Genomic DNA, 17,641 nt, shown 5'->3' on the forward strand with positions numbered 1-17,641 from the left:
TCCTTTGATCAATTTGGAATTTTTTCTGTCTGATAAAAATTTTTGTCTTGAAAATGCCTATATTTGCTATTAATATAGCTATTCCAGCCCTCTTATGCTTATTATTTAGATAGCATATTTTTTTCCATCCATTTCCTTTCAACTATTATGTATATTTAAAGCAAATCATCTTCTATAGATAGCAAACAGTTGGTTCTTGCTTCATTATCCATCTTGATATCTCTGGCTTTTAAGTGGAGTGTTTTAATCCACTCCATTTAATGTAATTATTGATATGACCTAAGTCTACCATTTTATTAAGTTGTTTATTCATCATTCCCTGTTTTTGTTTCTCTCTTCCCTCTTTCCTCACCTCTTTTAGATCCTATGTTTTGAAATCCTATTTTGAAAAGAATATTGGCTTTTTAGCTGTACAGATTTGCATTTTTTAAATGGTTTCTCTAGGGATTACAGTATACATCCTTAGCTTTTCAGACTCCTTAAGAGTGGATTTGCACCCTTAATATAAAATACAGAAATATGCAACTGTATTAACCCATTTACCCTCTCCAGCTACTTTTTATACTCTACTTATCATATATATTACATACATACTTGTAAATTCCACAAGGCAGTGTTATTTACCTTAAACAATCGTATAAAAAAGTAAAAAATAAAAATAAAAAATCAGATGTTTTTAAAGAAACTGAGAAATAATGCCTTTCATGGTTGCCCCCAAATTCCCCATTTCCAATGGTTTTCATTTATTCCCGAAGACCCAGCTTTCCTCTGGCATGACTCTCCTTCAGTTTGAGCTACTCTGTTTAGCATTTCTGTGCTGCAGGTCTCATGGTAATGAATCCCTTGAGTTTATCTTTTTCTGAAAATTGTCTTTGTTCTTCGTTGTAAAAGGGTATCTTTACTGGACATCGAACTCTGAATTAACTTGTGTGTTGTTTCTTCATTTACCAAATTAAAATGTTTTCCATCTTTTCACGGCCTCCATGTCTTCTGATGAGAAATCTGTGCTGATGGAGATCACTCCCCTTGTGCAGGAGTTGTCATTTTTCTCTTGTGATATCAGGGTTTTCTCCTTACGTTTGAATTGCAGCAGTTCGTCCATGATGTGCCTCATCACGATTCTCTTTGGCTTTATCCTATTTAGGGTTCACTGAGATTCCTGAATCTCAGTTCCGTCTTTCACCAAATTTGGGAAGGCTTTGACCTTCATCTCCTCAAATATTTTTTGTCTCGTTCTCACTCTCCTTTTGCTCTAAGATCCCTCTTGCTCTCTGTCACCTTTCCTTCTAAGACTCCTATTACACAGTCCCCTAAGATCCCATCAATTTTTTTCCCTCTCATCTTCAAATTTGATATTTTCTATTGATCTATCTTCAAGTTCACAGATCTTTTTTCAGTCATCTCTAATTTGCAATTATGTTCTTCTGGTGAATTTATTATTGCAGGTATTTTATTTATTAGTTCTACATTTTCCATTTGGTCATTCTCATATTCTCTATTTCCTTATTGTCATTTTCTGTATTTTTATTTGCTGTGAGTATATTTTCCTTAGCACACCAAGCATAGTTTTAATTAGTTTTAATACTGCTTTAAAGTTCTTATCTGATAGACTCTTAACTATAGAGAAGGATTGCTGGAGGGGAGGTTGGTGGAGGATGGACGAAATAGGTGATGGGGATTAAGGAGGGCACTTGTTGTGATGAGCACTTGTTATATGTAAGTGATGAATCACTAAATTCTATACCTGTAACTAGTATTACACTGTATGTTAACTAACTGGAATTTTTAAAAAACTTGAAAGAATAAATAAAGTTCTTATCTGATAATTCTAACTTAGGGTCATCTCAGGGCTGGCATCAATTATCTTTTCCTTTGAGATGAGGTCACATTTTCCTGGATCACTGTAGGTCAGGTAATTTGGAATTGTATCCACCAGGTTGCATATATTCTGAACACTTTGTCATTGCTCAGAAGAGTGTGGACGTTCTTGTCTTAGCAGGCCAATAACCTCACCAGACTCTTGTGTGTAGAGCATCACACAGGGGTCACCCAAGACACACAGATTTTACTTCAGCCTCTGTTGTAGCTGCTATCAGTCTGCCCCATGCACATGGGGTTCAAAGGTGAGCTGGAGCCTTGGCCTGCACTTATACTCACAATCAGATGTCTCTTCTTTGTCCTCCTCCTTCCTGGGGTTCTGTCCTTCTCCATTTGCTCTGGCTGCTCTAGCCTTCTCTCCCTGGTTCCTCCAGCCAGAGTCTTACTCACCCAGGAACTGAGTTCTATACCCATCACTTGCCTCACATTCAACTCCCCTCCAAAACCTGCTTATTCTTGTCCAGTCCCCAGAGCCTTCAGATAATAGGTTTTTAAATCTTGTCAGGTATTAGGTATTTTTAGTGAATTTAAGGTCCACAGAAGACCCTAATGAAATCCCCTATGCAATGCCTCTTTGTGTCTTTTATGCCCTTACTCCTTTGTCATTTTCCTACACACACAAACACACACACACACACACAAATACACATGTCTATCCACTATATCTATCTATCTATAAACACTGTTGATTTCTTGTGTTTCAAATATCTTCTTCTAATTTATGACTTGCCTTTTAATTTTTTTTATAATAAACAGCATTTTTTAAATTGAATGTAGTCAAATGTCTCAGTATTTTACCTAATGGTGTGCATTTTTTTTGTCTTTTTAAAAAATACTTCCCAAATCTTATCATTATGTCCATAATTTCCTCTGCATTATTCTAAAATTTCAAGTTTTGTTTTTTACATCTAAGACTTCAATCAATCCAGAATTGATTTTTATATGTGATGTGAGGTGGGATCAAATTAGGCTGGATTTTGGTTTTGGTTTTCTAGATGGATACCAAAAGTCAAATGTTATCATTTACTAAGAAGTCAGTCTTACCCCCACTGGTCTGCTGTGTCAACTCTCTATCAAGTGGTCTATAAATGAACAAGTCAATTCCGTATGGTCTATTTGTCTATCCTCTGTCAATACCACAGCCTACGGATGAGCCCAATCCTAACAGATACAGAAGTCCATGGACGCTCAAATGCTTGCAAAATAAACTGCTACATTTAGGACTTTGTCTAGAGTTGGCTGGCTCTGCATGGCATTGTTGGGTCAAGAACCTCAAAGTACCTCATATACCTCCTGATTAGGAGACATGAGGTAAAAACTTTCTTCTGTTAACAAATAAACAGAAGCAGGGGGGCACCTGGGTGGCTCAGTCGGTTAAGTGTCTGCCTTCAGCTCAGGTCATGATCCCAGGGTCCTGGGAACCTGCTTCTCTCTCTGCCTGTTTGTGCTCTCTCTCGCTCGCTCTCTCTCTGACAAATAAATAAATAAAATCTAAAAAATAAAAATAAAAATAAACAGAAGCAGAGATGATTTTCCCTTAGGAAATGACTGGACCTCTTTCAGCTTTGATTTCTTATTTTTAAAATACTAACAATAATGCATTCAAACTTCAAGAGTTGGTATAAAATTTAACTGAGAAAATAGACATGAAACACACCTGTCAGGATAACCAGCACAGCACCCACCGTACAGAGCAAGGACTCAACTCACTAAATAAAATAAAGTTCTACAGGGCAGATGGGACCCACTCATTCCCATTCCGATCCCCTTCTGTCTTGACTTTCATGATTCCAAAACCACATTTGTAGGTTTCCCTGCCACTCAAACTACTCAGGCCACCTGGCTTCTGCCAACTGTCCAAAAATCCACCAAGAGGTATGTGACTGATAGGAGCTAAGAGCCAAGAGCGCCCTTGCATGGATGATGGTGAAGATGTCTTCTCGGCGGGGACAGTGAGGATGCAGTTCCTAGTCCAAATCAGAGTAACTACGGCAGTGTTGCTGTGACAACAGTTGGTATGGGGACTTCCCCTCTGAGTCCAAGCTGAGTAGCTTTCAAACCATATTTTCTACATCTTCAGAAGACAGCCTGACCTACATAACGTTTTCATTTATTCAACTAATGTTTGCAATGCACCTACTATGTGCTCAGTCCCACTTATGTGTTTGGAATACATCAGTAGATAAAACCCAACAGAGATCCTGCTCCCACATTCTTCCATTTTAGCACATGAAGACAAATGTGCAACAGAATGAATCAAAAATCGTAACAGCAGAGGAGAAGGTGGAACGTGCTCCAGAAAAATAAAAGGTAGAGTCAGAAAGAGGGATCAAGTGTGGTGAGTGGAGGGAGGAGCTGCAGTTGTAAGCAAGGGGTTGGCTTGTACTCATGGTGTAGGTGGGATCTGAAAGGATGCTTTTAGGAGGGAAAGAGTTCCCCCTGTGGATGTCTTGGGGAGGCTCACTGCAAGAGGAAGGAGCCCCTGCCAGGCTGGAAGGCAGGATGAGCCTGGGGCAGAGGAGACAGGAGCTAGTTATGGCGAAGGTTCTCAGACTAGGCACCTGAGGTCCAACAACACGCAATGGCTGAGTTCCTCACCATGACACCGTACCCCGCCCTGTTCCCTGGACTGCTTGATTTTCCTGACACTTGTCCACGGCAGCTCTGTGTTCGCTCCTTTGGAAGCTTCCCCAGCCAGCCCCCTCCACACTGTCAGCAACTCTCCAGGCTCCCCTGCTTCCTGCTCTGCCCTAGGAATAGTCCTGACTTCCTGCTGCCAGTTTCCCAGGAAAGGGAGTGGGTCTTGCTGACCTCTGTATCTTCAGCTCTTAGCCTGAAGAGATTCAACCTGTAGAAATGGGTGGCGCATAGGTGAGTAAGTGGGTGGAAAAAACAATTATAGTCTCCATTTTCCACCGTTAGGTCAATTAATAGTTACAGTCCCCATTATCCAATATATTGCTGTGAAACTGTCCCACTGACCGTGTTCTTTATGCAGTCTTGTTAAAGTGTGAGTTCCCTACCATAGTAAGGTAAGTACGTGTAAATGGTCTCAGCGAGTTACCACCCCAAAATAAGGCAGTATTTCTTGCTCTCAACCCCAGCCTGGGAGTACATTAAACACTTCTGGTGTGTTTCCAGACTGCCAGGGTGGCCAATTAGTGACTCACCGCCCCAATGCCTATGCCCTCTTAATGCCTGCTTGGGCTCAAAAGAGCCTTATGTAGTATGAAAATACAGTTTGGTATATTGAATACACACTCTACTTTCCTTGGGTTTTCGCTTTACAGATCGTGGTCGAGAAATCGGTATCAAACACCTTTACGTATTAATGTAAGGAAATGTACACCTGTGGGTGAATAATTTATAGCACTTACATACTATTATTGTATTGCATGTGTACATGCAAGTAATTTGGAGGAAACCAGGAGAGCTTCAAGGCGGGACTGATTACACGGGGTCCTCTTGATTACAACACATTCTCCAGAATCTGCTGTCCATCACAAAGTTGGTAACCCAGTTTACCAAACTTGGTAGGACTGAACAGTTTATTCACTGACTCATTTTATTTGGGAAAGACTTAGTGGTAATTTTAAATACTTTATTGTATTGCTCCCATCCTCAAGAATGTGTTTATACAATGCTAATTACTCACACAGCTGAAAACTGTACTTTCTTTTATACCAAATACCCCCACGATGAATGTGTCAGCATTAGGGTAGATTTAAGCAAAGATTAGGCCTATTCATGGAAAATGTACATTTGGACTTGTTACTAGAAAAATTTTAAAATGAAGGAGATTTTTTTTTTTACATGTACGAGGGCTGATTCGGGGGCTATGCATTACATTAAAACATATTATGGTAATTATATGCATTACATTACATTTTTGTCTAAATAGTCTTACAAAATAACATTTTGTTGGGTGGGAGCATGTATGTGTGTGTATATATGCACACATGCTTGTGTGTGTGTTCTGGGAGATTAAATTCACTTTATTACTCTTCTTTTTCAAAATTCACAGATTCACTTAGCTCTTCTTGCCTAGTTATTTCTAAGCTATATTTTAAGATATAGCTTAGAAAATATTTTAAAAATATTCTAAAATAAATTCATGAAGTCTGGAAAACAATTCATTTAGATTTTGTTTGGAGTTACATCAGAATTATAAATTAATATGGAAGGAAATAATATTTTTATAATTTCCGGTCTCCATCCTGGAATTTGTTTTAGTTGTCATTTACTTAAAAAAAAAAACAACTCCTCTGTAAAATTTGAATTTTCTTCATCTAGTTTACTTACACTTTATGTTGAATTATGCATAACATTAGGAAAGCTACAAAGTCTAAGAAAGACAGAACAAGAGTCTGTCTTCTGTATCACTTCTACGTTACTAGGTAAGGGGAATGGGATATTGGTCAATATAATTTTTCCAAATGTTGGAATGGTCATTTATAAAGAAGCCATCTATGTATTTAGAACCACCTCATTATCCAGCAGATGGTATAGCAGACGTTCTCATAAATTTCACAGACTAGATATGGTCACAAAATGAACAATAAAAACAACATGATCATTACTATATAACTGCACAGTAAAAATTTTATTTGAGGCAAAAATTCAATAATAAAATCAACAAGGATTTTCTACGGACACTTTGCATCTTGTATTTCTTATGAGTGAGTAAACAAACAGCATTGCACCTTTTTTTTTTAAAGATTTTGCTTATTTATTCATTTATATAAAGGAGGGAGGGGAAGGAGCAGAGGGAGAGAGAACGAGAGAATCTCAAGCAGACTTCACACTCGTTGTGGAGCCCAACAAGGCACTTGATCTCAGGACCCGGAGATCATGACCTGAGCTGAAATCAAGAGTCGGGCGCTCAACTTACTGAGACACCCAGGCGCCCCTGGCCTTGCACTTTTTAGAAAAGAAAACACAATAAGGAACTACGCCCTAGCACAACATGCCATTGTTTAACTTTTCACAAATTAAACAATCATGGCCATCCTTCTCTCACCATACGTCCAGGTTACATGCAGAGATTAAACTCTTGGAAAAATGGCCATTTGGAAATTAACTTGATGTTTCCAGTGAAAATATGGAGCTTTATTGAATTAATCTTCTAAGTTACAGGGAATTTTGTCAATGTGTTGAAATTTCTAGCATCGCAGTCTTCATTAGCTGTACTAGGACCAGGCCATGACGCACCACCCTGCTATCCACTAGATCTAACCCCGAGTTAACCTTCCAGAGAAATGTACACTTAGAATCCTGACATGCTTGGGAGCACCTGGATGGCTCAGTCAGTTGAGCATCCAACTCATAGACTCAGGTCATGATCTCAGGGTTGTGAGATCGAGCCCTGCATTGGGTTCCACGCTCAGCAGGGAGTGTTCTTTTTTTTTTTTTTTAATGTATCGCATTTTTTTTATTAACATATAATGTATTATTTGTTTCAGGGGTACGGGTCTGTGATTCATCAGTCTTACACAATTCTTACCCATCATAGCACATACCCTCCCCAATGTCCATCACCCAGCCACCCCATCCCTTCCACCCCGCTCCACTCCAGCAACCCTCAGTTTGTTTCCTGAGATTAAGAGTCTCTCATGGTTTGTCTCCCTCTCTGGTTTTGTCTTGTTTCATTTTTCCCTCCCTTCCCCTATGATCCTCTGTCTTGTTTCTCAAATTCCACATATCAGTGAGTCTTCTTGAGATTCTCCCTCTCCCCCTCTCCTCACCTATGCTCTCTCTAAATAAATAAATACATACACACATACATACATAAAATCTTAAAAAAAAATTATGACAGGCTTGGGATTTTTCTTTACAATGACTATTTTAGCTAGAAATAGTTTTTTTTTCCTAGACTGTGCTACCAAAAGTTTCAGATAAGAGAATCTGTAAAACATACAGCAATTTTATGTCGTGTGAAGTGAAATATTATCTATAGTTTTTCAGCTTTGTGCCCGAAGAATTACCCCAGCCAACGTTCTGAGAATTTTATGACACAGCTAAAAATGTTTGAGTTGGATGATCGGGAATCTCAAGGTAATTCATTTCAGTGGGATACATATTTGTCAAAGAAGCTTATGTGTCTTTCCGTTGTTTTACATGTAGCTTTGGAAAGAGAAATTGCACGTGTCAGCTTGTCTCACCTCAGTCCTGCTCCCGGAGCCTCGTCCTGGAGCCGTGGGGAAGAGCATGGAACCACTGCAGTGGTATATCATCCCTAGTCAATGCCCACCAAATGGCCAGTCTTCACTGAATATCGCAATAGCTAAGTTTGATCCCATGCTTGCAATGCTGCTGGGTATGACACCAAGCACATTTGCAAGAGGACCTTATTCAGTTCTCATAGTGACCTTATGAGCTGATTGCGATTAGTGTTTGTATTTTTCAGAAGAGAGACAGGCTTTCCAACCCCCAGTGGTAGTATAAAAAGTGGCTCCAAAATTCTGTCACTTGGCTCATCACGAGGCACCTTGATTCTCCTCACCGTGACTCTGGGCTCTGAGACTGACAAATATACCCCAGAGGAAGTGACACCAGGCCCATCAGAGAAGAGCTGGGAATTTACAACTTGGAGCACCGTCCTGATGCTATCAGGAGCTTTGTCTTTATGGCTCCATGTTGCTCCAGCCACAGATGCTGGCGGGGGTGGGGGTGGGTGGGGGGAACGATGGGACACAGTGACTCTGGATACACAGCCGAGGACCTGAAAGGCACAGATGGTTTGTCTTAGCTTGAGGGTGCCAGTGAAGCCCACAACGTGCCCTTCCAGGAACCATCCCCAGCATTGTTCCATGCCCCAGCCCACCTCTGCTTCACCTGCCTCTTCTGATCCTTGTTCCCACCTTGTCCTTTCAAAGATCTTTTCTTTCTGCAGGCTCCATGCACTGGTTTGGGGAGCTGTCCCAGGCCATCTGTCCTAGCAAGGGGGTTCCTACCTATCTTCCTGCCTCTCCCACCTTACATAGTGACCTGCTCCGACCTGTCCACTCATCTTTTTTATTTCAACATCTCTTTGAACATCTACCCTATAGACCAGGAAACCAAATGTAAAGAGCAACTAGGTACCACTCATAGAAGTATCTGGGTACCAGACAATCGCAAGTGATCGGGCCTTTGGCAAGTTTATTTGCAATCTAAAATATTCAGATTCAAAGGTATTAAAACACCATGAACAAAACTAGTCTAGAGAAATGGCATCGGATTGCCTCCTTTAGACCCATTTTTAGACCTTGCAACTGTGGTTCCAATCCATTCTTGGCAGTAATCAATGAAGTACCTGGTTCTGAAGTCATTATGATGACAAGAGGTGGGGAGAGAAAGCCCGCCTGCACCAGCAATCACTCCTGACACAAACCAGGACTCTTTCTGCCCTGTTGTACCTGATGGCAGAATAATCTTTAAAATGATTTTGGGGCACCTGGCTGGCTCAGTCAGTGAAGCATGTGACTCTTGATCTCAGGGTTGTGAGTTTGAGCCCCATGCTGGGTGTAGAGATTACTTAAAAAAATCTAAAATAATTGTATTCAGGGGTGCCTGGGTGGCTCAGTCGTTGAGCGTCTGCCTTCGGCTCAGGTCATGATCCCAGGGTCCTGGGGTCGAGCCCCGCATCGGGCTCCCTGCTCCGCGGGAAGCCTGCTTCTCCCTCTCCCACTCCCCCTGCTTGTGTTCCCTCTCTCACTGTATCTCTCTCTGTCAAACAAATAAATAAAATCTTTAAAAAAAATAAAATAATTGTATTCATAACGATACTGATATAGTGACATGGAAATTATGATAAAAATCATTAAAAAAAAAAAAAAGCTAGTCAGCCACCGGGCGCACACATTTAGACATGCCATTAACCTGGGATTGTGTCCTGGCCTTTTGCAAACGTCGGACTGACTTACACAGGCACAGAGTGTTCGAGTCCGTGCCTTCTGGGAGTTATCCAAATGGAACAAGGAGACTCATTCTCTGAAAAAGTTTGAGAGACACCATACTGGAGATTGAACTGATTTAGGGGTGAGCCATGGAGAAAGGGGTTCGCTCCACAATCTAAAACCAGAGGTGAGGCTCCTGCTCATAAAATCAGAAAACACTTCTGCCATTCCAACATCAGAAGCGGTTATCTGATTTTTTTTCACTTACAAATGTTACCAGAGCATTAAAAATAAACAGAGTAGTATATATTATAATCTCAGTTTTGTGAGAAAAAGTATTTGTATGTATGTAATATACGGCAAAAAACAAAAACAAAAACTGACACTATTACAGCAAAGAGATTATTCGAGAATGGTGGAATTTTATATTAGTGTATTTTTTTCTCTGATAATGGGATTATGTTTTCTTTAATAAGCATGTGTTATGCCATTAGATTTCTTTATTAAATGAAAAGAAAGATGTTTTCCTTCCTTTGTGATTAAAAAAGAAATGCTTCTAGGAGAAGTTAGTGAAAGTGATAACAATTATTTGGTATGGAAAGTTACTCCATGATGTACTGACTTGTAACAAAATGACACCATTATAGAACAAAAATGCTCATTTTCATGGAAAGAATGAGAATGTATAAAAAGTCATGAAAACAATACTCCTCCTGTCCACGTGATAGAATGATGAGACTTGTTTGTTTTCTTCGTTCTTCACTGCCTAATTTCTCTATAAGAATGTTGATTACTTTCTAGGAAAACATATTTTAAATCCAGCTCCTATGCATTTTATAGGTTCACTGACTAGCTTCCGGAAAGTGTTAAAGTAAAACCGGACTATCCCATATCTAATATGTTAAGGGGGAAAAAAATCATCACCTAACTTGCATCGAAGTATAATGGACATACAGGCATAGAAAGAAGCAGAAAATATTCATAAAAGCCACCTGTGCATAGTGGGTTTTCAAGTAGTTTTTACTTTTTTTCCTTTCTGTGTTTTCCAAGTTTACCACCAACAAAATGTATTTTTATGACCTGAAAAAAAATTTTAATGTACCTCAAGTGACAAAAAAAAAAGTTTACAAACAGGTAGTTCTTCTTATAGTTGGTATGTTTCATATAAACACTGAACAGCATTAGCATCATGTGTCAACTGACTTCATACACACTCTTCTTTGTAATAATCCCACTAGAAAATGGTATCAAATACATCACTTAAGAGTAGGGATGTCAATATACTTTTTTCCCCAATTAGGTATTTGACAAATGCTTTTGTTTAAGAGCTCCTCCCTAGATAAATAGGAACACAACAAAATCTATGATAAGATAAAGACAGGAGTGAATTTGCCCTCCACCAAGGGCAGGTGTTGAGAGAGGAAGTTTTTTTCCACCCTCACCAACCAGAGCCTTTGGAAAAGGAAGAGCTCCCAGCAGAGGCGGAAGTGCAGCTAAGCTGAGTCTTTAAGCTGTTTCATTCCTACCTTGCCATCTTCGAATCCTCCAGGTAGTACCTTTTTTTTTTTTTTTCAGGTATTACCTTTTAAAAGATTTCATACTCTCCAGCAATGATACACATCCCTAACAGAGAAGGGTCCATTATGCAACTCTCCAAAATAGACCAAATGAAACAGGATCCATACCCACAGAATCACAAGGAGAGGGACGGCTAACAAGCTGAGCCAGGGAACCTTCTCCCAGTGGCCCCATGACGTGGCATTTAGGGGAAAATTCACATGCTGACTTTATCTCTTGCTGAATGGGTGATCTCAGGCAATGATCTGAGCCCCTGTTACCTCTGTTGCCTCCCAGTTTTTAATGCAGGCGAGCATCTACTTCCTAGGGCAGCTATGAGGAGGTACAGGGAGAGTGTGTTTGTTAAGTGCAAAAACTGGCCCATAGTAAGGACCCCCATCAGCTAGTCACCCATTCATGTATGGACATGTTCCTGCTGCAGCTACAGCTTTGAAAAAGCAGCGGCAAAATTCCAGTGGTCCTCACTACACTGGTGTTGTTCAATTACCAATAAGCAGAAATAACCGTTTCTGTTACAAGAAATATAAACCTTCAGAAAAAGATTCATAATAGGATCATCTTCTACTGCAACTGATGCTTTTCGCTCAATAAAACCACGATATCATCATATCATCCATCAACTCTTCAGACTATTCTCTCGGGATGATTTCTTCAATACCCCATCCAAGTGCACCGCAATGCAGCCCTCGGTTTCTTGAGGCTCGAGACCCGAGGCTGCCTCTGTGCTTGTCCTCGACCATCTGTGTGCCTCCCCTCTCGTCAGCTCCTCTACACAGAACGGGGACACGCAATCTCAGTCTACAAGAACAAAGTCTGAGCACCAAGAGCATGAGAACAGCCAGACTCCCCAGCGCCCATCCTGGAGAGGTCCTTGCCACCTGTCCCCTCCCACGGATGGCTGGGGGACAGGATGGCCGCCGGACACCTGGCCAGGGTCTGTGACCCACCCCGCGCAGTGGCTCAAGATGACGATGCAGGGGGACACGAGGCCTCGGCCCCAGGAGGAGCGAGGCCCTGGAGCGGCGCACCTGTCCGGGCGCCTGGAGGCAGGTAGGAGACTATGTTAGAAGCAATTAGGATATTAAGAGCTCTGGATCCTTCCCAAAGAATTTTCCATCTCACCACAATGAGTAAAATTTAGTACATGGTGACACAATCTAATACTTAATTAAATAATGTGTTCTGTTGTTCCAAGAACTCATTGCTAATGCAGGGAAACCAAAGTAGGTAGGTAGGCAGGTAGGTAGGTAGGTAGGTAGGTAGTAGGTAGGTAGACAGAGGGGAGCCTGGGTGGTGCAGTTGGTGAAGCTTCCGACTCTTGGTTTAGGCTCAGGTCCTGATCTCAGGGTGGTGAGATGGGTCCCTGCTGGTGGGCTCCCCGCCCAGCGTGGAGCCTGCTTGAGATTCTCTCTCCCTCTTCCTCTCCCCCTCCTGCTCATGTGCGCTCATTCTCTAAGAATAAATAAATATTTTTTAAAAAGACAGATAGAGATATATATGTAATGTACATGAATATATACAAATAATATAAAAATATATACTACTGTATAAAATATATATAAAATACTTTTATGCTAAATTGAATAATGTTTGCTAATTATCTCACAAGTTTTAGTAGTGTTGTTTGTTCTGTTAAATTGGAGAATTCCGTATCATTTTTTTAATACCATCGCACCTAAGAGTCTAGCCAATGCAAAGCGCACAGTAAGCATTCAGCAAATACCGACTGACTAAATGCACCGTGCAAGACAAGGCTTTCCATAGAGAATGGCTTGCGTTAGCACTCATTATCTTGAGCCTTTCTTTGAGTTTTGAATCTGGTAAACTAAAGAGATGTATACTAAAAAGAACAAATTTGGAGATCCTAGAATAAATTCAGAAGAATCTAAAATTCACTAACTCAATAATGGAATTTTAAAAAATAAGACTAGAAAGAAAAGGAAGATAAGAGAAATGAAGGAGGGAAGGAAGGAAGGAGGGAGAAGGAAGGAAAGAGAAAGCCCATATGAGCAAAAAATAAAAATTCAAATAAAATGATTTTATTGTTTACTCCAGTAAGTGGCTGGGAATAACATAACAAAATTGGAAGAGGGGAGAAAAAATAACTCAGCACAATAAAAGAGTTTTTTGTTTTGTTTTGCTTTTTTTAAAAGGCAATGTCCGGGCGCCTGGGTGGCTCAGTCGTTAAGCGTCTGCCTTTGGCTCAGGTCATGATCCCAGGGTCCTGGGATGGAGCCCCGCGTCAGGCTCCCTGCTCGGTGGGGAGTCTGCTCCTCCCTCTCCCTCTGCTCCTCCCACTGGCTTGTGCTCTCTCGCTTTCTCTCTCTCCTGTGCATGCTCTCTCTCTCTCTCAAAATGAATAAATAAAATCTTTAAAAAAAATGACAGTGTCTTAGATGAGGCTGGGAAGGACCTGATGGAAAACAGACACGGAGATGCTCTCTAATATGGAGATGCAGGGTCCAGATGCATTGCAATGCCAGCCTCCGGGTCAGGATCTCTTTGAGAGGTTTGTATAATTGTACAAGGCCAGGACAAACAACCAAGTAAGAGTCAGGGAATGGCACCTCCCTCTCCCTGACAGGGGAGGAAAAATCTGGAATATACAGCCATGTCCTCACTCACGTGTCTAGACAAAATGTCTTCAACGTCAGAATCCATCATCATATTCCAAAAGTAAGGAGTGACGAAGGCTGTATCCTAAAACCTTTTACAACATGTTTTCAAACACAGAATTATTTATGGTAACTGTATCTTGGTCTTGCTAAGGTCATCGATGATTTCTTCATTGCAAAATCCAACAAAAAAATTCTGTCATTATATTTACTAGTTTTCTCTGTAAAATTAAATACCACTTGTCAGTCTCTTTGTTCTGAAACTCTCTTCCCTGTTTCCATACTCTTGAACTTTAGTCTCCCTCTCTGCTAGTCCATAGTTTCCTTCATTCTTGGAATCCTTTCTCCCTGCCCACCCCTGAGAGTTTTTTAGAGCTCCCTAGGTGAGCACTTCACACATTTTCCCAGGTGATCTTTGGTCACCAACTGTTTCCATGGAAACAGTGAAGAATAGGGCTGGTCTATAAGGAATCACACAGAGATGGCACATATATTTATGCTGTATCAAGGTCACTTGCTCATGCCCTATCATTCTGTAAACAACACTACTGTCTGAATAACTGGATGTGTCTTATGGGGAAAAAGATTTCTCTGTTTCTATGCCTCTGTTCTGTTGGTTCAGTAATAAATATGAGATCTTTTGTTTGAAAGGGAAATGAATTTATCCCTCTACCCCAAAATTTACCCCTTACCCAGTGTCTATTTTTTTTTTTCAAAATCATTCACCATCTACCCAACTGCTCTTTCCAGAAACTCCAGTTATTCTTGCCCTCCATATAACAACAGAGCATGAAATCCTCTCAAAATGACCACTACTATATCTCTTGAATCCTCTATTTCTCTTTCCTGATTTGATTTCATATTACAGTTTATTCTTCCATTATTCTTGTATGTTGCATGGAAATAGCCCAAGTGACCTTCTTGCCTTCGATTTTGTACCAGTGTTAAATACTCCACTCACTAGAGTATCTTTCTAATCAACCATACAGTTGATTATGCCTCTCCCCCATTAAAACATTTCAATGCTCCTGTGATCTTCAAGATAAAGTCCAAGTTGCTTAGCATGTCAGTCAAGGTATTACTGATCTAGCACATGCTGATCTCCCCTCTTCCGCATCTCTAACCAAGAGGGGGTCCTTATACACCACAAGTCCCTTGCACCTAGACTTTGGATACGAGCTTCCTCTGTGTGGAAAGTTCTTCAGCTTCTTAGCTTTGTTTCAACCAGATACCTCCTTTTTTAAAATTCCTGACTGCCCTCCAATGTTCTCATGTCTAGGAAGATTTCTCTGCAGTCCCTATTTCCAGTTTGAAATAGCTAGCCATCCCAGGAGCTTTTCAGCCCACTTTCCATACTGTATCATAGCACTTACCAAGTTGGATTTTCATCACCTATTTTCTTATTTGGCTATCTGAGCAACTATCCCCACTCAGATTATAGGTTATAAGCTCCATGAAGACAAAAAACGTACTTTATTTGGCTTATGCTCCAGCTGCCTATCACAATGGATGGTGTATGGTATGCCTTCCATAAAGGCTTGCTCAGTAATTGCACGCATGAATGAGGAAAAATATTTTAATGTGCAAGAAACCAGAAAATCTTCAAAGCTTTAAAGGAAGACTGTCACTGGTTATACAGCCAACAGATGAGTGGAAATTCGGCAGAGAAAAAAAAATTCCAGAGTGTGTGTCCTCTTTAACCAAACTAACTTCCATTGATAATGAGGTGTTTTTTTTTAAGATTTTATTTATTTATCTGACAGAGAGAGACACAGCGAGAGAGGGAACACAAGCAGGGGGAGTGGGAGAGGGAGAAGCAGGCTTCCCGCCGAGCAGGGAGCCCGATGTGGGGCTCGATCCCAGGACCCTGGGATCATGACCTGAGCTGAAGGCAGACGCTTAACGACTGAGCCACCCAGGCGCCCTGATAATGAAGTTTTAAGAGAAAACCAACATACCCGTTTGCTTAGGATTTCTCTTCTAATAGCTCAAAATACCTGAAATGGGTTGAGTAACAATAGTGTCTAAATGTGTTGGTTAATAAATTACTATTATGTAGAATGAATATCTTTAGTGTAAGCACATAAGACAGAGTGGCTATATCTAACAAATATTTCAGTAATTTCCTGGCAATAATTTGACAGTTTTGGTCTATTGCATTTTGCATCCAATACTGCTGATGCAATTTATTTATTTATTTTAGTGATTTTTTTTTTTTTCAGTCTTGAACATTTTAGTAACTCGTTTTTAATCTTGGTTATGTAAAACTCACAAGCACATGCCTAGATGTGGGTCTTTTATTTGAATTGTTTGGTATTTTTGTGGGTCTTTTGGTTTAAAAGCTCATTTCTTTGGGTTTGAAAAATATTGTTTTATTTTTATAATTTCTATTTACTTTTCTTTGACTAAAGCTCCCATTCATTTTTTTTATTTGTTTGTTTTATCTTTCCTGTACTAGTTGTCTGTCATTTTTTCCATCTTTACATTTTTCTGAATTAACTTCCAGGCTCATGTAAATGGCTATCTTGACATTCTGAAATTCTACCATCAATATCATATAGGAAGTAGGATTTATGGGAGGAGAAGTAAGGTTGAAACAATGACAATGCCTTGCATAATATCTTTATCAATAGTGCTGATTGGATTAAATGTGCACTAAGAAGAAGCCATAAAGTAGCTTCAATGACTAGGGAGGAAGGACAATTAACTCTTCACTCCAGGAACATTCATGAACATTGATTGGGCGCTCACCAGCCAAGCTAGGTGTTGCAGATTTAGAATGAATAAGGCTTTGCCCTTGACCTCCTTAGCACTGAAAGCTTTATTTTATCCTACCATCCTTTGTCGTATTAAAACTATTCCAGGCTTTGAGAAAAGCTCCTCAGTAAATTACGATGTAAAAATATTGTTTGACTCCTAAAAATCTTAGTCACTACCCATCTTTATAATCCATCGGAATATTTATTACCAGCCAGTCAGGGCCTTGTGTCCTTTCATTTACTTGTGGTTCCATGAAATCTCATTTGCAGAAATCTACATGCACTGGTCATTCACGCACCCGAGAGCTGGCAGACCCCATCCTTCTTGTCATACATTTAAAGCTGCCGTCCCTTTTCCAACGGTCACTCATTAGAACCAATATTCTCAGTTAACTGGGACTCCATGAGCTGCCAAATGTTTAACCTTCAAAGAAAAGTTAAATTATTTTCCAAAATTCTTCATTCCTCGTAACGATCTGTCACGATCGTTTAAGAACAAAAATTCAACTGAGTAAATTTGAAGATGTAATTGGCTTTATTAAGTGAGTCATGAATAGGGCCTTATCCCTTCCAGCAAGTAGGAGAGATGTATAAAATACGAGGTTTTAATAGGAAGGGAGGTAGGGCAAGAAGTTATTAGCAAAAGTAAAGTTTCAGGCGACCTCACCTTCCCTGAGGGGGGAACAGCAGGGGGTCTAATATGCAAATGACCTCATCTCCCTTTGGGGGATGGTGAGGGCCCAGGTGACCGATTACCTCATTGTGCACACCGGGAAGTTCCCGGCTGACCAGTTAAGACTACATTCCTCGGGGAGGTTGAAACTGCAGTGAGGTCAGGCATGAAGCCCCAGTTTGGTGACTTGACCTAGTGTGAGTGCGCCATTTGGAGCCTGTGGTTTTCTGTTTGACACGGTACACATAGTTTTACTTTACT

The sequence above is a fragment of the Leptonychotes weddellii genome, chromosome 5 (assembly GCF_054177405.1).
Source record: "Leptonychotes weddellii isolate Sample4059 chromosome 5, ASM5417740v2, whole genome shotgun sequence".
In the NCBI taxonomy this organism is placed as follows: domain Eukaryota; kingdom Metazoa; phylum Chordata; class Mammalia; order Carnivora; family Phocidae; genus Leptonychotes; species Leptonychotes weddellii.